At 41.5% G+C, this 17980-nt stretch overlaps 1 long non-coding RNA gene across 2 annotated transcripts; it reads left to right on the top strand.

Moving 5' to 3' along the window:
- The first annotated feature begins 4603 nt into the window (after positions 1 to 4603).
- Positions 4604 to 14275, top strand: LOC135323357 (uncharacterized). Of its 2 annotated transcripts, XR_010384889.1 has the most exons (3): positions 4604 to 5439; positions 9273 to 9363; positions 11922 to 14275. It is a non-coding gene; the product is annotated as an uncharacterized LOC135323357 (long non-coding RNA). The 2 variants fall into 2 exon arrangements; XR_010384888.1 differs by having other exon boundaries at positions 9273 to 14275.
- The last annotated feature ends 3705 nt before the right edge of the window (positions 14276 to 17980 follow it).

Here is a 17980-nt window from a genome sequence, read left to right as displayed (position 1 = left end):
ATGCAAATGAAAAATACTGAGCTACCATTTCTTACCTGTCGGATCTGGAAAAGTCCAAGTTACACAGTGCACATTGTTGGTGAGACAATGGGGCAACAGGCACTCTCAAGAGTACAAATTTCTGTGGATGGGATTTGTTAACAACTAGCAAAGTTAAATATGAGTTTATCCCTCAACCTCACAGTCTCACTTCTAAGAAATCTACCTAAGGTGTCCTCTTGAAAGTATAAGATGATGTCTGCACAAAGATCTTCACTACAGTACTATTTATAACAGCTGAAGAGTGGAAGCCACCCAGGTCTCCATCTAGAGGGGTTTGATGGGAGAAACTCGGGTATGTTTCACCGCTGAAAATAAAAAAAAAAAAAAAAAAAAGAGAGCATCTCCAGGAGGGGAGAGGGAGAAGACTTCAGAACTCCACGCACACTGAGACACGTCTCAGCTGGTCTCTACTCTTGTTTGTAGGAATTTTGTTGGTTGAATGCCTGAAAAGGGAGATGGGATGCCCTTCAGACTGTGCCAGCTTAGCCAGCATTACTGACCACCTGTCGCAGGCTCTGGTGATAAAAACAATCTTGAACTCCCTGCCCCAACCCCCCCCCCCCCCACCACTCCCTCAAAGTGCTATCCTGGAATCCTCTCCAGAGCAGAGGAAGGGAAAGTGAAGACCAGGAAGTTTGGTGTGCTACCTATTGTGTAAGAAAGGAGGAGACAAATGAAAAAACACATTTGCTTCTGTTGGGGAAAAAAAAAGCAATGGGGGATTAGTTACACCAGTAACTAATAAGTCAGTTCCCTTGTTGGTGGTTGTGGTAGGGAGCTAGGCAGAGATGGCATCTGGATCTGGATCTTGTTTTATACTTTTTACAATGTTTTCTATAATTAAAAACAACCAACTCTTACAACCAAAACTTAACTCCCTATCAAGTTGGCGGTATAACCACACAGAAGAATTACTTCAAGTGACTTTAAAGCCCAGCATTTCGTCTGCACTTTGCTAACGGAATGTATCCTGTAAACCAAAGAACCACAATGGAATCTTAAACTGCGTTCAGTATTTTTATTTTTAGCAATGATGTACTGTTGGTATTGGTGTTGTACTTTGAAACTATGTATTTACATATGATAAAGTAAATACTTACTATGTCAAAGGAATTAAGAGCCAAGATTTTTAGTATGAGAGAACAAGAGATAAAAGAAAAAATTTTTAAAAAAAGATAAAATCAGGTAAACATCCTGTAATTGTATATTTCAATTGGAAATACCAGCAAAATACTGTGACTTATTTTATCCCCTAAAAAATACATATTGTATAGCTCTATCTGATTGCCTAGAAGCAGTCAGAGCCCAGTGGAAAGGCCCACTCTACCACCAGGATTATCCCATTAAAATGGACGAGGAAAAGATGGGATGACGCTGGACCACTTTGTGTCTGAAAGCAAGAAAGCAGTCAGAGTAAGGTCATATCAGAAGGACCCAGGAGCCAACTTGAAGGGGCTCCCATAGGCCAAAGATGGAACAATTTGAGCATCAAAAAGAATAGCTATTGACATGAAATATATAAAAATCCATGAGCTTTTAATGATAGCTTAAAAAAAAACTACTAGTCATCTTTGGAGATTACTAGGGCACCAGCTTATTGTTTTGAAAATTGTTAACTGGAGAAATAAAGTTTTTATTGTGACATCTTTGCGTATCGGGTTAACCTGGTAAGGGAAAGTTTTTCACTTAAGAATCACAGCTAAATGCCAGAGAATTGATAGGATTAGGAAAGCACCATTTTGTCACCTCTTGTGAAATAATGAATCTAGGCTTCTGAATGTATTGGCTGAAAAGTTGATGGAAAACGTTTTATTGGACAGCTCGGGTTGGTAAGAGCTGAACCCCAGTGGTCAACCTTAGCATTACTGAAAAAGAAACAACCAGAAGTCACCTGCCTCTGACATGTTGTAGCAGCGAGAACCCAGCACCACCTATGATGAATTATTGCCCCAAACAAAACTGAACCTGAATGTAAGCAAGACTTTTACATCTAACAATCAGTTTATGAAAGCATGGGATACTGAGGAACAGGTTCAACAACACACTTAATCCAGAATCTGGAAAAGTCCACAGGACACATAATCCACTTCAGCAAATGGAAGGTGTAAAATGAAGGTGGTGGTGAGGGGACTTAAAGACTGGAGACACTTAAAGGACTTGTCGGATCCTGATTTGAACAAAACCACCTTACAAAGACATTTTTGGAAACAATTAGAGAAAAATTTAAGACAAATTGGATATCAGATGATATTAAAGAGTTATTAATTTCGTTAGGTGAAATAATAGTATAGTGACTTTTTTTTTAAGCCCTTATTTGTTAGAGATACATACTAAGTATTCATGGTTAAAGTTATAACTGGAATTTCCCTGAAAATATTCAGGGAAGAAACGGGCAGGGGCAGGAAATAGGTGAAATGAACAGAACGCTGTTACACTGAATTTGAGGGACAGACACATAGGATACATAGGGGCTTATACAGGGGCTGATTCTTCTGTTTCTTCTACTTTTATGCACACTTGAGAATTTCCGTAATAGAGAATTTTTGTTTATTTGTTTTTTTAGGAATAAAGAAAGAGCAGAAAAGTGTGTAATAGCTGGAGGGGGAGCCTTAGATTAACTCAGCAGAAAGAGTGGGGAAGTGACGATGCAGTAGAGAGTGGTTGGGATGAGGTATTACCAAGGCTAAGGGCAAGTAGTAACTCTCACATACTATTGGTGGGACTGTGAATAGGCATCACCCCTTTGACAGGTGATTCACAATATGTGGTAAAGTTATGTGTGCTCTGTACCACCTGACACAGCAGTTTTGTGTCCAGCATTCAATCCCACAAATAGGCCAGCACCAATGTGCAAAGACATCTACAGGGTGTTCATTGTAACACGGTAATATTAAAAATCCGGAAGCCAGTGTATCATTAAATCCCAGGACATCAGTATGCTGGAATATGATGCAGCCTTTAAAATGAAGTGGGTCTCAGTATATACGTGTATCAGATCATCATGTTGTACACCTTAAACTTACTTACATGTCAGTAAAGTTGCAGTAAAGCTGGGGGAAATGAGGTAGGTCTGTCTGTAAGTGCCAATAGGGGAAATTTCCAAAATATCTTTAATGAAAAGAGTGAAGAAAAAACCCAGAATTCAGAATAGTATTTCATATGTATACATACACACATGCGTGCGCACACACACACATTCACACACTCACAAATGTATACAGAATAGTGTGTGTCTCTGGAGTTATGTAAAGACATACCACATACTCATATATATAGACATTTTGGGGAAGGTAGATACCTACCTGAGTTTGTTAACAGTGGTTAGCTTTGAAGAGGGACAATTCATTATGTTGTAAATGCTTTTGTAAATTTTGGATCCTTGTGCATTCCTTTTTTAATAAAAACTCTATAAAATATAGGGAAAAATCTTGATTACATGTGAAATAAGTAAAAAAAAAAAATAACTAAAGGGACTTACTGGCTCTGTGTTCTGTGTGGATGTGCAGACACAGATTGAGGGAAGAAGGGATAGATGTTCAGAATATGGAAGGCTGTAAGTCTCAGTGATTTAATGTTGAAAATTGAGCTATGACATTATGACCGGTCTTTGTTCTCTCTAAGATAGAAATACAATCCTGGCATGAATCTACCTTCTTCATCTGCCCTCTTTTGCTTAAACTTTTTGAAAGAGGGACCTGAACTAAAATACATATTTCTATCTATCTGTTAAGCTCTTTCTCTGTCTCTCCCCATCTCATATGCACCCCCATATTTCTCCTGCTATTTCCTGTGAAAACTCTACTTAGACAAAAATTTTTAACATATATAATTAGAACTGAGTAGAAAATACCCATTTTCTGGCCATAACCTGGCTTTTAGGATCACTTAATTAGGTTAGGTCCCAAATTTGAAATTGAAAAACATTCTTGTCACATAGTTTACTAAATGAATGGGTAAGGAATTTTATTTCACCACATATTTTAATTCCTAAAAAATTTTCTCTATACTCACTTAAGTCTTAAGGGGTTTGCATTGAAGTGCCCATTAACTGAAAATTTATAATCTAAGCCTTTTTCCTTATTAAACATTGCATTCATTCTGAGAGAGGGGTCACTTAACTGACAGATGCAAGGGATAAGGGTTCTAAATCAGGTTTGTCACATTGTCTCGGGGCACTTGTTAGAGAGACAATTATGAAAGGCTGAATGACTGGGCCCTATTTCCTATTTGGTAAAATTAGACATGTTAGTCACAATGACCAGGGCAGGAGTGCATTACACACATTTCCTGCCACGTTTGCTGTGTCCATTGTGAGTTGTTTCCTAGTTTTTACCTATGAATGTGTTTATAATTGGGAGTTACAGCAATGGAAACAATTAAATGTTGAGACCAAGATGCCAGACAGGAATGACTGGTACTTCACCTTCCAGTGCCAGCCAGCTTGCTGTATTTCTGCTGGTTTGCGAAAACCCCTACAGATCTTCAATACACACCTATTCAAGACTTGAAAATGCTGCTTTCCATGGGGTGGGTTGGGCATGGGGGTTCAGGGATATGGAGAGTAAAAGATGGCAGAGGAGGGATTCCTCATGCTGACCTGCAGGAGACCCCTGAGGGACAGCCGTCCCGTGATGTGTGATGGGGTATGTGTTGTAACATACCATAAAAGTTTTCAGTGATGATTATTAAGGAGGAACGCATCCCTTCTGTGCCTGGGAATGACTTCTCAGCTTCATGTGGCCCATACCAAATGTGGGCAGCTGACACATCTTCCTCGGCAGCCAAATGCAGACACCACACCTTTAAGTGCAGCCTGGTTCAGCAAATGTCTGAACATGAGGTCTGGACCAAGCCAACTTGCAGAGCAGCAAGGCTCAAACTCTGTGTGCGTGAGTCCTTGAAGCTGCTTGTTACAAAGTGCAGAGTTGAGCCACACCCCCAGGAGATTCTGTGCTGCCCATCTGTGCGTGGGGCCTAGGTGTCTACTTCCAATACATGTGACGTGGGAGTGTTGAGTTTTTGTTTGGTTTATCAGGTAATTAATTTGTTTGAACCCAAATCCAATGCTTTGACAGCTTTAGAAACACTGTCTCTTGGTGGCAAGTGAAATCTCAGTTCAATTATTTTATCCTTAGCTATAGTCTGGCCCATACAGCCAGCCAGAAATTTGGGCAGAGGTTATGTCCAGACTTTGAGGATCCCTTCTTGACTCTCCCTCTTGACTCCCCAGGGCTCCCCTCCGTCATTTTGCAGCGGTTGTACTTACCTTGAACTCTATCCTCTGGGTCTTGAAGCCAGAAAGACTGCTGGTCGTCTACCAGAGTTCTGGGCCAGAGTTGTGGCGTTCCCTCAGGCTATAAGAGCTGTGAAAATGCTCTTCTCTGCTCCAAGTATCAGGTTAGTTCCTGACTCTACCTTTGTTCTTTCTCTAGTGCATTTAGGGTGTTATTTCTTGGTGTTGTCCAGTTTATAGCTGATATAGGTGGCTGGGTTGGTCCCCAGTAGGATCTCAGCTAGACTGGAAGCAGAACTCTTGGGTCAGACTTTGAGATCACTGTTTTCCAGTGTCCCTTTTGTACAAGCTTGAGATTTGGCTGGGTAGGAGTTTGCATCACTGAAAGACGAATTTGCATCTTATTTCTGTACGTAGCATTCTGTGGAGAGTTCACTTTACCATAGAAATGTGAACAAGAATTAGCCAGTGCGAGAAAAGTGGTGTAGTATTTGCCCTGCTTTTAGAGAAAGAGGTCCCAAATCTTGCTAAGATAAAAACCCAGTATAGTTTGTGGTCAATACCCCTTCTGGAAACGGCCGTTTCTGCCTCATCTCCCTAAAGCAGCTTCCTTTTAAGTCCTTCTGTCTTTAGCTTAGCTGGCCTCACAGGTCTTGCTCACCATGCCCACCAGTGGCTCCAGAGTTTGCAAAATTTTGTTGGCCCATTATTTCCGAGGCCTCTGCCCTCTCTTGAATTATATTTCTCATACCTAGGTTGGAGCCATGCTGGTTCATTGTCATCTCATAGCTGTAGTGCTGTACATTTTTACTAAGCCAACAAAAGAAAAACGCTTAAATTCTTGAGAAATGCCAAATTCTCATAAATTGGGAAGGTTCCAACAATTTCAGATAGTAAAGTGCCCCAATATTTTACATGACTCAGAACCCCAGAGCACCCACTATACGGTAAGATTAGTGAAATCTTTTTGGTCTAGAAGTCAGCAAAAATCTTGAAGAATGAATGCTTTTAAACTTCTGTGCTGCTGATGGAAACTATTCGTAATTCCCTAAAACTAACCCATAACAACCCTAAAAAGTAGTGCTTCTGATACATTTCCTCCATATCTCCACTCCCGGATCATGATAAAGAAGGAATTTGAAAATAATAAGCTGGCTCTGACAGGGGTTTATGTACGAATATAATATGAGATTCTGAGGATCACTGTCGTGTGACTTGTGAATTGGAGCTCTGACATCCATCTCATCATTCATTCATCTTTGGCCTGTGGGGACAGGAGCCAGCCATTAAGTCAGGTGTCACATTAAGTCAGGTTGGCAACTCCACTATCAGAGACACAGCTGAGAACCAAGGAAGCGGAATAAGGCCTGAGTGCTCAAAATGGGCCCCACCAAGACTTGCACAGAAAACTTTTGATGTCTGAAGATGCAGAGACCCAACCCTCAGCATTCCAACAGCTCGCATCCTCACTGCACTTCCAAACTGCTCTTTTTAATCTGATGTGTGGCTTAGAATTCCACGTAAAAGCAAGGGTTTCCTGGTTCCTAAGCTAGTTTTTTTTTGGGGGGGGGGGGGAGACTGTGCAGCAAGGAGCAGCAAAGAATAAGTTGGTTCATTTAAAAATAAAAGTTTTTAAGGTTTTCATGGTGCCTCTAACCATCATGGCCTTGGACAGAGCTCCCAAGAGATCCACACTTGTGGAAAAGCAGTAGGTCCCCTCTCTGATAATGAGGAGTTAAACTGTTCAACTGCAGCGATTCATGATGAGCTTGGCAGAGAATATACAACGGGGAACTCAGTGTGTTTGAGGAATGGAAAGATGGTCATCTCAGATGACTGGAGGAAGATGGTGTCCTGTGGATGAAGACGGGGAACACATAGCCCTTTTACAAAAGGTGTTACAAATACCTTATCTCATCCTAACTATCTGTTCTGGGTACCTCATAAGATCTTGGATTTCATCCTAAGGACAACATACCGAACTGGAAGTGTATATGGGGAAGGTGGGGCATGGACCCAGGTACTTTTGAAAGGTATCTCCAAAAACCACCTCCATTTTACAGAGGAGGAAGATGAAGCTCAAAGAGGGTAGGTGACTTGCCTGAGATGACACAGCTAACGAGTGGTCAGCCAGGGCATTAGAACCAAAACAGTCTCATTCCCTTTTGAGTTTTTTTTTTTTATTGAAATTCATTGCGTATAATGTTGCCAAACAGTATAAATAGTAGTGTAGGTTTGGCCTGCCATATTTTAGGGTGGGCAGGATCTTTCAGAAAATCACAGATGTGACAAAGGTAGGTAACTTGGTTATCTAGCTAAGTTTTGATCTAGATCTTGCAAAACCGCCAGCAGTTTAGCAAGGCAGAAGTACTTAGGTATTTTTAGAATGATTAGGTAGATTTCATAATGATTTCAGAATAATTACAGCAGAACGATTAAAGCAGAAGTACTTAGGTATTTTCAGAATGACACTAGTCAAGAAAATGAGTAAGGTGCACACTCTCTCCTACTGGGTCATAAGCTCTTTGGGAACCTGTTTCTGTTTATCAGTCTTTTGTGTGCTTTTGTTAACTATACTGTAAGATAAACATATTGCATTGTTGCAAAAGGAGAGAGATTGCATCTGGCCTGGGGAATCAGGAAAGCTGCAGCAGGCATAAGAAGCTGGTATTAAGAAACTATAGTGTTCAAATACTATTCATCTTTCATGAGAACTTACATTTATGGAACACTAACAGTGTGCTGTGAACTTTACAGCATTATTTTATTTAATCCCCATAAGAACCCTGGGGAAAGGTACACTTATTTCACAGATATAACTTGTTAGGGTGGATGCTACTGGTGCCCAGCCCATGTGGCTTTCGGTGGGTAAACTCCTACTGGCATTGGTTGCCAGCTGGTTCATCCTGACCTTTCTCTAGAACTACTGTTGGCTGACAGGAGAAGCCTTGCCTGGAGATGTTATCTGGAAGGCAAAGTCAAGGAAGTCTTTGAAAGAGACAGGAAAACAGGAAAAACAAGCTGATGAAAGGTGTGAATATTGGATTTCCCAGATTTCTCCTCCATGTAATAAACGTTCCAGAAAGACTTTAAAATTTTTTTAATAGGAAATAGAAAATAGTTCATTTTTTAAAGTGAATTTTCTTGAGAAGCAATAATGGGGGAAAAGTCACACATAGACATCACCTAGTGAAATTTCAACCTCTAAAGATGCCAAGGATCCTTGGCTAAGGATAAAGAGAAAATCCTACACGTTTTCAGAGGGAGACTTCCACAGGAAGTTTCTACAATCAGACTGGCACCTGACTGCTCATCTTCAAAATGGAAACTACAAAATTTGGAAGGAAAATGATTCTGAACCTAGAATTCTGTACCCAGTTTACTATCATTAAGTATAAGAACAAATAACAATATTCTTAAACATGCAAAAACCCAGACTGGACTGGGTATATAACTTGTGGGACTGAGTGCAAAATGAAAATGTGGGGCCCCTTGTTTAAAAATATCAAGAATTTTAAGATGACAACACCAGGACATTAAACCAAGTGTAGGGCTCTTCTGAATGCAGAGTCCCAGGCAACTACAGAAGTTTTCATCACCATGAAGATTCCCTGGACCCAGAAAGCTTACCACCTATTATCTCTTTTTGGAAAAAAAGACAAATTAATTTTAAAAAGAGGTGAGGAAATAAAATAAATCAAAACAAAACACCAAAATACCCTCCCAGTAAAACTTATAAAAAATTGTCTGAACTATAATGTTAGTTTAAAGTAGTGACTTCTAAATATACTATAAATAGTAGAACCAAAAATTATTTAGCAGTGATATATTATAATCTGATGATGTTGACAAAATGAGAGAGATGGGTGGGGGTAAGAGAAAGGTGAAAGCCTGATAAATGAGTCATTAGGTTAGGGACAGAGGATGTTCTAGATACTGATTAATTGTTCACTTTACTAGAACAAAATATTTTCTAATTTGTTTTAAATATCTATAGATAAGCACTAGATAAAAACAGGATTTCAAAGTTCAAAGCCACTAGAAGAGGAAAGAAAGGAACAAGAAAAAGAATCGACAGCAAGAAAAAGGTAAGCAAAAAGTAAATATAAAAAATCATAGATATAAAACAAAATAGACTACAAAATAAATTAGTCAAAACATAGCAATTACAACAACAAATATGAATGGGTTAGATCCTGTGATAGGCAGACCCCAAGCCTGCCTTCTCCTAAACCTTGGAACCTGTGCATATGTTATGGGACATGGCAGAGGGAGATTAAGGTGGCAAATGGAGTTAAGATTACTAATCAACTGACCTCAAAATAGGAAAATCACCCTAGACTCTTTGGATAGGCCTCATGTAATCAGAAGAGCCTTTAAATGTGGAAGGAGGAGGCAGAAGAGTCAGAGAGGTGCAGTGAGAAAAAGACCAGCCAGCCACTGCTGGCTTTGAAGGTGGAAGGGGACTACTTGTTGGTGGGAGGAGGCTCTAGAATCTGGAAGGGGAAGGAAACGTTTCTCCCCTACAGCAGCCAGAAAAGAACACAGCCCTGCTGACACCTTGATTTTAGCCCAGTGAGACCCATTTTGGACTTTAGACCTCCAGAACCATAAGATAATAAAGTTGTATCATTTAAAGCCACTGACTTTGTGGTGATTTGTTACAGAAGCACTAGGAAATCGTTACCATCTCAGTTAAAAAGACAGGCTCTCAAATAATACAAAAATCAAAAGAATAAAACGATGAGGTTTAGATTCAGCTATCCACTACTTAGGGGAGGAAAAAACCTTAATGAATTGTGAAGGTTTATCCATTCAAACCACGTGTTATTTATTTATTATGCACAGGGCCGTGAGCTAACAAAAAGTGAACAGAACAAACTCCTTGTCCTCATGTAACTTAAAGCTGGGATGGGGTTGAGGGGAGGGGAAGCTTAAAAAGCATTTATTTGTATGTAAGCAAAATAATTACAATTTTCAGTAAATACTCTGAAGGCATAAAGAAGGTGCTGAGATGGAGACTGTGGCAGTTTGTTGGGGAAACCTTGAGGAGTGAAATTTAAGCTGAGATGAGGAAGAAAAGACCTTAGTATTCAGTAAAGGGTGAGGTGACCATGGAAAGCACTGCTCAGATCTTTGCTGTGGAGAAAAATTGACAGACCCCAGAAGCTGCCCCTGTAGATCCATTTCTGCATTCCCCGCAAGGCCACACTTATCCTAGACAGCTCCCAGCTGATGACTAAGCACAGCGGGGGTACCAGAGCCAGGCCATTGCTGCCTGATACAGGACTCCTCTAAAGGGACAAATTGGTTCAAGTACTCCCTTTTTTTTGACCAGGCGGAAAGTGTCCTGGAACTGCACTGCTGTCTTGATCCTCCTTGCCCAAACTTTCCTCCTCCTGCTTTCTTTTACACGTGTCAGCTCACACTTCCTACTCCAGCTCTCTCCTTTTTATAGGTATTTTCCCCGGCAAATGTCTTGCACATCTATTACTGCGTAAAAACTCACCACATCTTAAAACAACACACATTTACTATCTCACAGTTGTATCAAGTCATGGCATAACTGGCTCTCCTGCTTCAGGATCTCTCACAAGGCTGCAATCTGGGTGGTAGCCGGGGCTGGAGTCTCACCTGAAAACTTACCTGAGGATCTGCTTTCAAGGTTCACGTGGTTGTTGGTGGGATTCAGTTCCATACAGCCTGATTTAGGACCTCTGTAACTAACTGGCGGTCCTCACCACGTGAACCTCCCCAATGTGGTCATTTCCTTCATCAAAGCATGTAGGCTGAGAAGGCAGTAGTCTTCCAGCGAGACGTCCATTATATTGACATAATGTAATCACAGAAGTGACATCTCATCAACTTTGCTGGATTCTGTTGAGTGGAAGTCATGGGTCCCTTCCACACTCAAGGGGAGAGGATCACACGAGGTGTCAACACCTGGAGGCAGAGATTGCTGGGACTGTCTTACAGCCTACCTGCTTCCACATGCATTCATAATAAGGTCTGTCAGAGCTGGCAGACTTGGTGATGTGCTCGGTTTACAGAAAGCCTCATCTGTTCTCCCTGTCCTTGACAGAGTAAACGTCTTGCCCATCAATGTCAGTACGTGGTTTCAAGTGCAGCCGTATCATCACAGTTTGTTGAATGAATGTATCAATTTGCTGCAAGTGAAGGCAGTTTTGAAAAACAGTCTGGCACCGTTAATAGGTTGTTCTAAATTTGCATTATAAAACTGATTGGGCAGTTTTGCATATCAAAAGGTCAGGTTTTTGAGCCATGCGAGATTTAAAAAAAAAAAAAAAAAGAGCTTCAACATCCCAGAACAGAATTTTCCACAGGGCACCTTTGTGTTTGCCTTTTACATCTGGAATGTTGTCACTTTTACACCTGCCATCCACAGTCATTTACACATGGACCACGTTTCTCTTGAAGAAACTTGAGCAAATATACGACTTCCTTCCACATGCCCTTTACTCAAGGAGAAAAACATATTTGGGGGTACTTTTCCACAACAGTAGTGCCATAAATTTTAAAGCACTGCGTGCAAACAAGTGATGACCATGATATGTTAACCCCCGCAACTAATGCCTTTCGGTGACACTACTGAGAACTGATTAACGCTGTTACTGTTTGTTCTTAGCGTAAGAATCAGGCCAGTGCCCATCCTGTGAGCCAGGTCTGAGAGTGAGGCAGTCTGGACCCTTGGTCCTGCTCTACCACAGATGAGCGTAGTGGCTTCGGTAAGTCACCCTTCCCTGTCTGCACCACAGTTTTCTCGCCTGTAGAAAGGGCTTTGGATGAACAACCTCTCTGACCTATTCAGGGGTCTATCACTCCACAGTGAGCTCTCAGGCGTGACCACGGTTAGGTGCTGTGGTACTCCACCCAAATCCTCTCTGCTGGGCTGGTGCCACCACTCCCAACTGTTGGGAGGGTGGCCACTAGTGGCTCAAAGCTGTCTCCTCCTCTGGAGAACAGCCCTGGGTTAGCAGGGCATTGCCTCACTCACCTCAGTCTGTGTAAATGGCATCCCATGGGTTGTGCAGTGCACACACTGTACCATACATGACAGTCCCAAGGGTAAGATGAAAACAAATCCAACCTAGATGGCCCTACTCTGGGAATGGCTTAGTGCCAGGGCCCTAGACAGCCCCCTGTTCCTTGGTGGGGTGGAAATAACAGATTGAGAAAGGACCTTGGAGAGGACAGTGGGAGGGCCACTTACTTGCCCAACGGTAATGCACTCCCAAGAATATCAGGTTCTCAGCAGTTTTCAGGATCATGGCAATGTCTTATTTCCCAGAGCGTGAGGAAGGCAGACCCACCCAGTGACCTGGTCTCATAGAATTTGGCCTCCTTGCTTTGTGGGGCTTGTCCAGCTCTGGTCCACCGAGGAGTCGGGGTGGGGCTGGTTCAGCAGTACAGAAGGAAAGCCCTCATGAGGCAGAAACACACATCTCAGCCTGGATAAGGCGAGTCATAGTTCTCACTTTCTTAGAACCCCATTCTCAGCTCCTTGAGACCACAGGCACCCAGTTGTATAGTACAGCCAAGGTCACTTTTGGCCACTCTTGGCAGCAGCTGCTCCAGCAGACCCAGCAGGTCAAAGTGCAGAAGAGTAATTGGAGCAGATGCTGCTTTGAGTGAGTATGACCAGGACTGGATAAGAAAGAAGGAGTCCTACTGTAGATCACAGGGAACTATATTCAGTGGTTTGTAGTAACCCGTAATGAAGAAGAATATGAAAAAGAATCTGTATATTTATGTATAACTGAATCACTCTGCTGTACACCAGAAACTAACACAACATTGTAAACCAACTATACTTCAATTTTAAAAGATGGGAAAAATAAAATTCTACAAAGCAGAAGGAAGGAAGGAAAAAAAAGAAAAGAAAGAAAAAAAGGAAGGAAGGAAAGGAAGGAAGAAAGAAGGAAGGAAGGAAAAAAAGAAGAAAAAAAAGAAAGATGGGAAACTCATTTGTCTGACAAGCTGTTAGCAAAGGCCATCAGTAGGTGTTCTGCTCCAGACAGGGGAGTTTGCCCAGTGAATGATGGGATGAGGGTGCCACATTCAGGAGTTGGAGGCCAAAGGAGGCAAGTCTGGAGAAATAGACTTGGAGCCAGAAAGGGAGATGTCAGAGAGAAAGAGGGAGGTCCTGGTGGTGGGAGATGTAGAATACTACTGCTTTGCAAAGGTCTGGTCTGCTTGGCAAGGCCATGGACATTTCCTGCTAAAGGAAACATGCAGGCCTGCTGCTTTAAAAGCCTGTTCTTGGCTTCCGTGGAGCTGGGGATCCATGATGTGACAGGGGCATTCACACTGCTGCCCGCCCAGACATTCAACTCAAGCAAACTTCTCATCTCTTGCTTTGACTCAAGTCCCTGTGAGTGTCCTGCTCAGGACCTGGCTGTGTACTCAGGAGTTAAATGAGTAGCTCAGGAAAGTTTATGAATTGATGAACACCAGGAAGAGGGTAACCAAAAATTGTTCTCCAAAAAAGATCTCCAGAGAGAGAAGCAGGTTCTGAGACCTGTACTGCTGGGCTGCTTCCTGGAGGCAGCAGAATGCACTGGGTTGAAGTTTTCCAAAACCAGGAATGTAGCAGAATGACCTGGGGGTTTTGTTCAGATTTCTAAGGCCCAGACTGCTGAATCAGAGTCTCCTGGCACGGAGGCCAAAAATCTGGTTCTGACAATGTTCCTGGGTACTGTGGACATACAGTCTGGTTTGGAAATCCCGGCCTCGGGGACCTAGGAGATTTCTGCTGGCCCAAGAGGTGACTCCTCCAAATTGCTCCTGGCCTTTTTGCCCGACTGCTACAGTCCAGAAGAGGGAGTCCAGGAACTCACAGTTGGGACACAGTTCCTGCCTCCCAGAGCCCCCAGTGCAATGTTTGAATGACACCAACCAGATGCCCCTCCACACCCACGGATGGAAAGTTAGGGAAACCCAACCCCTTAATGGAATAAATCTGGCAAAGCTGGAAAGTGATTAAGAGTTGTCTTACTGGTTGTTGTCATTGTTTTTTTTAACTGATGTTGGTGAAATTCCAAAGGGGCCATGTCAGGTCACTCTCAAAGGCAGTTGGAACAAGAGATCGTTTGTTTCTATCGGCACTTGTTTTAAAATTCCATCAGCAAAGTCATAAAGTATATAGAGAAAGAGAAAGGAAAAGGAATTAAAGCTTCAAATGGAAGACTAAGAAAATATGCTAAAATAATGATGTGACTATGGTGACTAAGTATGCAAAGTTAGAATAACCACAACACATATTCTGGTGGTGAGTACTGGAGACAGAAATACAGAACTAGAGACACAAAGCAGAAATGCATTTTAGGTGAAAATGAAAAAGTGTGGTAATGGAAAGAGGATTAGAGGTAGGCAATCATCCAGGAAGAGCAATTTTTTAAACAAATCAAAGTTATAAGAATATTCAATGTTTGGTAGCCTCCACCAGTGAAACCCAAAGGCCAGGAGATCTTTTAGGGGCAGCTTTTTAATTACAAATTCAGCTTCTTTACTGGTTGAATAGTCCTCTAACCATTAGAGAAATTGAGTGCAGAATTTAAAAGCTCCTGAAAAAATAAATCTCTTCTGGTTTCAGCTCTGACATATAAAGAACTCAGAAGTCATTGCTCCCATCTTTAAGAGAAAGCTTAAAAAAACTGAAAGTCAGTGACTTTTCTTGGACCCAGCTGAGAACTGAGGTCACAGGGCAAACAGCCACTTCAAAACCTGGAGAGACAGGCAAATCCAAAGAATCAGAGCCAAGATCTGCTTACCTGGGGCAGAAGCAAATGGTCAACTGGGGCAAATGGTCTTCAAAGGTAGAAGAGACAAAGGGCTACTGTCCTTAGTAGAAAAAGGGCTAACACCTGTCATATTGGAGAACACGTAGACTCCAGGGAGAATGTGGGCAAAGACTGGATAGGCCAAAGTAGGCATAAAAATGCTCAAAACAATTGGGAAAACAAGGACCTACAGTTTAGCACAGGGAACTATATTCATTGTCTTGTAATAACTTATAATCGAAAATAATCTAAAAATACCTATACATACATATGTATGCATAACTGACTCACTTTGCTGTACACCTGAAACTAACACAACATTGTAAATCAACTGTACTTCAATTAAAAAAAAAACAGTTGGGTAAAAATGTCCAAGTTCACTAATGATGAAAAAAAAAATAGTAAGTGAAACCCCTGAGATACATTTCCTAAATTCTCACCCAGCTAACTGGAGCAAAGACACTCTCTGGTGGCCGCGTCACACTGTTACATCCTTTCTGGAATGCCGTTTGGGGTATGATGTCAAGAACCTTAAACGCTTGTGTCCTTTCGCCTGGTAACTCCAATTCTAGGAAAGTCCCCTGAGAAAAACAGTTGGGGTGAAAGGTTCACACACAAACATATTTACCTCACACTATAGCAATAAGGAAACGCCAGAAATACTGGCAAGTAGCGGATGTGTAAACAACTCATTGTATCTACTCAAATGAATGTGAAGGAGTCACTAAAGTTAGAAAGAGTTCTTAATGATATAAAATGCTGACGGTGCAGTCTGAAGGGGAACAAGGAAGACAAATGTGTGTAAAACCACATATTTTCACCTGCACTGTAAGAAAAAGTACAATCAAAAGTTGGGAGTTCAAAATTTGCAAACACAAACTATTATATAAAAAAAAGATAAACAAATTTATCATGTGTAACACAGGGAACTATATTCAATATCTTGTAGTAACCTATTATGAAAAAAATATGAAAAGGAATATATGTATGTATATATATGACTGAAACATGATGCTGTACACCAGAAATTGACAGAACATTGTAAACTGACTATACTTCAATAAAAAGAATGCAAAAACTTAAAAACTTAAAAATTAAAAAAAAAAGCAATCGAAAGGAAACATACAAAATACTAGAAGAGTTTATGTCTGAGTGGTAGCTGGTGGGGAGATCGGAAAATACAGATAAGTAGTCTTGAAACTAGAATTTCAAGAATAAGCAAGCAACTTTATGTTGACTTCTACAAATCTTTTTTGAGTTTAAAAACCGTTTTTCAACTATGAGAGTAAATCAACTCAGTGAAAGTTAATTAACTCAAACAATGTGTGGAAATAATTAAATTGATAAGAAACCTCATTGAATTTTTAAGAAGCCCTAAGACTGCTGATGGTGATTATATAAATTGTACATACAGAGAAAATTATTTTAGTGATGGGAGGAAAGCGTGAGAGAGATGGACAATTAGCCTACGTCGAAACCAGTGTGTGTATGACGGAGAATTAATGTGATTCCTTTGTGAAATCACATCAGAGAGCAGTACTTTCTCCATTTTTCTGTTTTTTTAAAAAAAAGATTTTAAGCACAGAAAGAGTGACAGAATAATATAACCCACTCCTAAATTCAGCATGTTAACATTTTGCCATATTCAGATTCTTTTATTTTTAAGGAAATGAGCATTGTGGACACAGTTGAATTCCATCTTTAAACCCTGCCCCCTCCAGTTTATTCTCGCCACCACCACCGCACCCCCCACTTGCCACACTCACACCTGTTGGCTTGCTGCTTTCCTAGCCTATGAGGGAAGCAGCTGTCAGAATTCTGGCCGTGAACTTCATTTAACTGTGCATCCAGTACAGCAAGGGGTGCAGGGTTGCCCCCCGCCACCATCCTGTCCAGGCTGCCTCTGCCTAGCCTGGCGCCTCCCTGCTATGTCCCTGTGACCGTGTCCCTTAAAAGACACCCCACCCAGTCAGAGGCTCTGGAAGCTCTCCCTGCTCAGCCCCACCCACAGGCTGTGTGATCTGGAAGTCTTCACGCAAGACAACCTCTTCCTTGATACCCAAGGCATCTGGACTGCGAGTTGTGGACCCTTCAGGCTCAAGAGTAGGAGGATAGGTAGTGATAAAAGAAATGTTCCATTTGAGGTAGAATGAAGTCATTCTGGTTTATACATGAGTTAACTTGAATTTTCTGCTAACTAAAACAGCCTGTTTGTGGTCTATCCAACATACATTGTACATCTGCTTTAATTATTAAAGAAGAGGGCACGTTGACCAGAAGTAAAGAATGTCCATGTTAAAAATAAAGATTAAATGCCCCTCTTCCAGGACACTTGTGCTTCTCTGATGATGACTCCCTTCCTAAGCCTGGGCCATGCTGGACATGTACAGCTGGTCTGGGTTTGTTTTTGTTTTTGTTTTTGTTTTGAAACCTTGAAGAAATGTGTCCCTGACTTGCTTCATGTTCTTTGTTCTGACAAGATACAAAACTGTGCTGAAAACCTTGCTTCTCTGGACCAGTTTCTCAGAGTAATCTGGGAAGTTGGCTTCCGGGCTAGCCCTCAGTCTGGCTCAAATAAAACTCTCTTCTATTCTTATTCTTGATTGTTTAGTGATTATTTTCATTGACAGTAGCATTTCTGGGTCCCTCTCCACCCTGTAACCTGTTTTTTGAGCCTTCCTTTTTTGTCCTGTATATGCTAATTCTGAGAAGAGTTTCCTATATTTTATCCTTTGGGAACTGCAATCATCCAGAAGTGTATGTACAGAGGGCAGTGAGGACCTGGGGGCTGTTACCATCTGTCTGCTGGGTGTTTCACTTACCAGCACCTGCCAGGTTCCTTCATTCACTCATCAAAGATTTACTGAGCCTCTACCACATGGAAGGCTCATGTCCTGGGTGTGGG

This window comes from Camelus dromedarius, chromosome 17 (genome assembly GCF_036321535.1).
Source record: "Camelus dromedarius isolate mCamDro1 chromosome 17, mCamDro1.pat, whole genome shotgun sequence".
Classification (NCBI taxonomy): domain Eukaryota; kingdom Metazoa; phylum Chordata; class Mammalia; order Artiodactyla; family Camelidae; genus Camelus; species Camelus dromedarius.
Note: the sequence above shows the minus strand (reverse complement) of the source record. Positions and strands in the feature narration are given on the sequence as shown.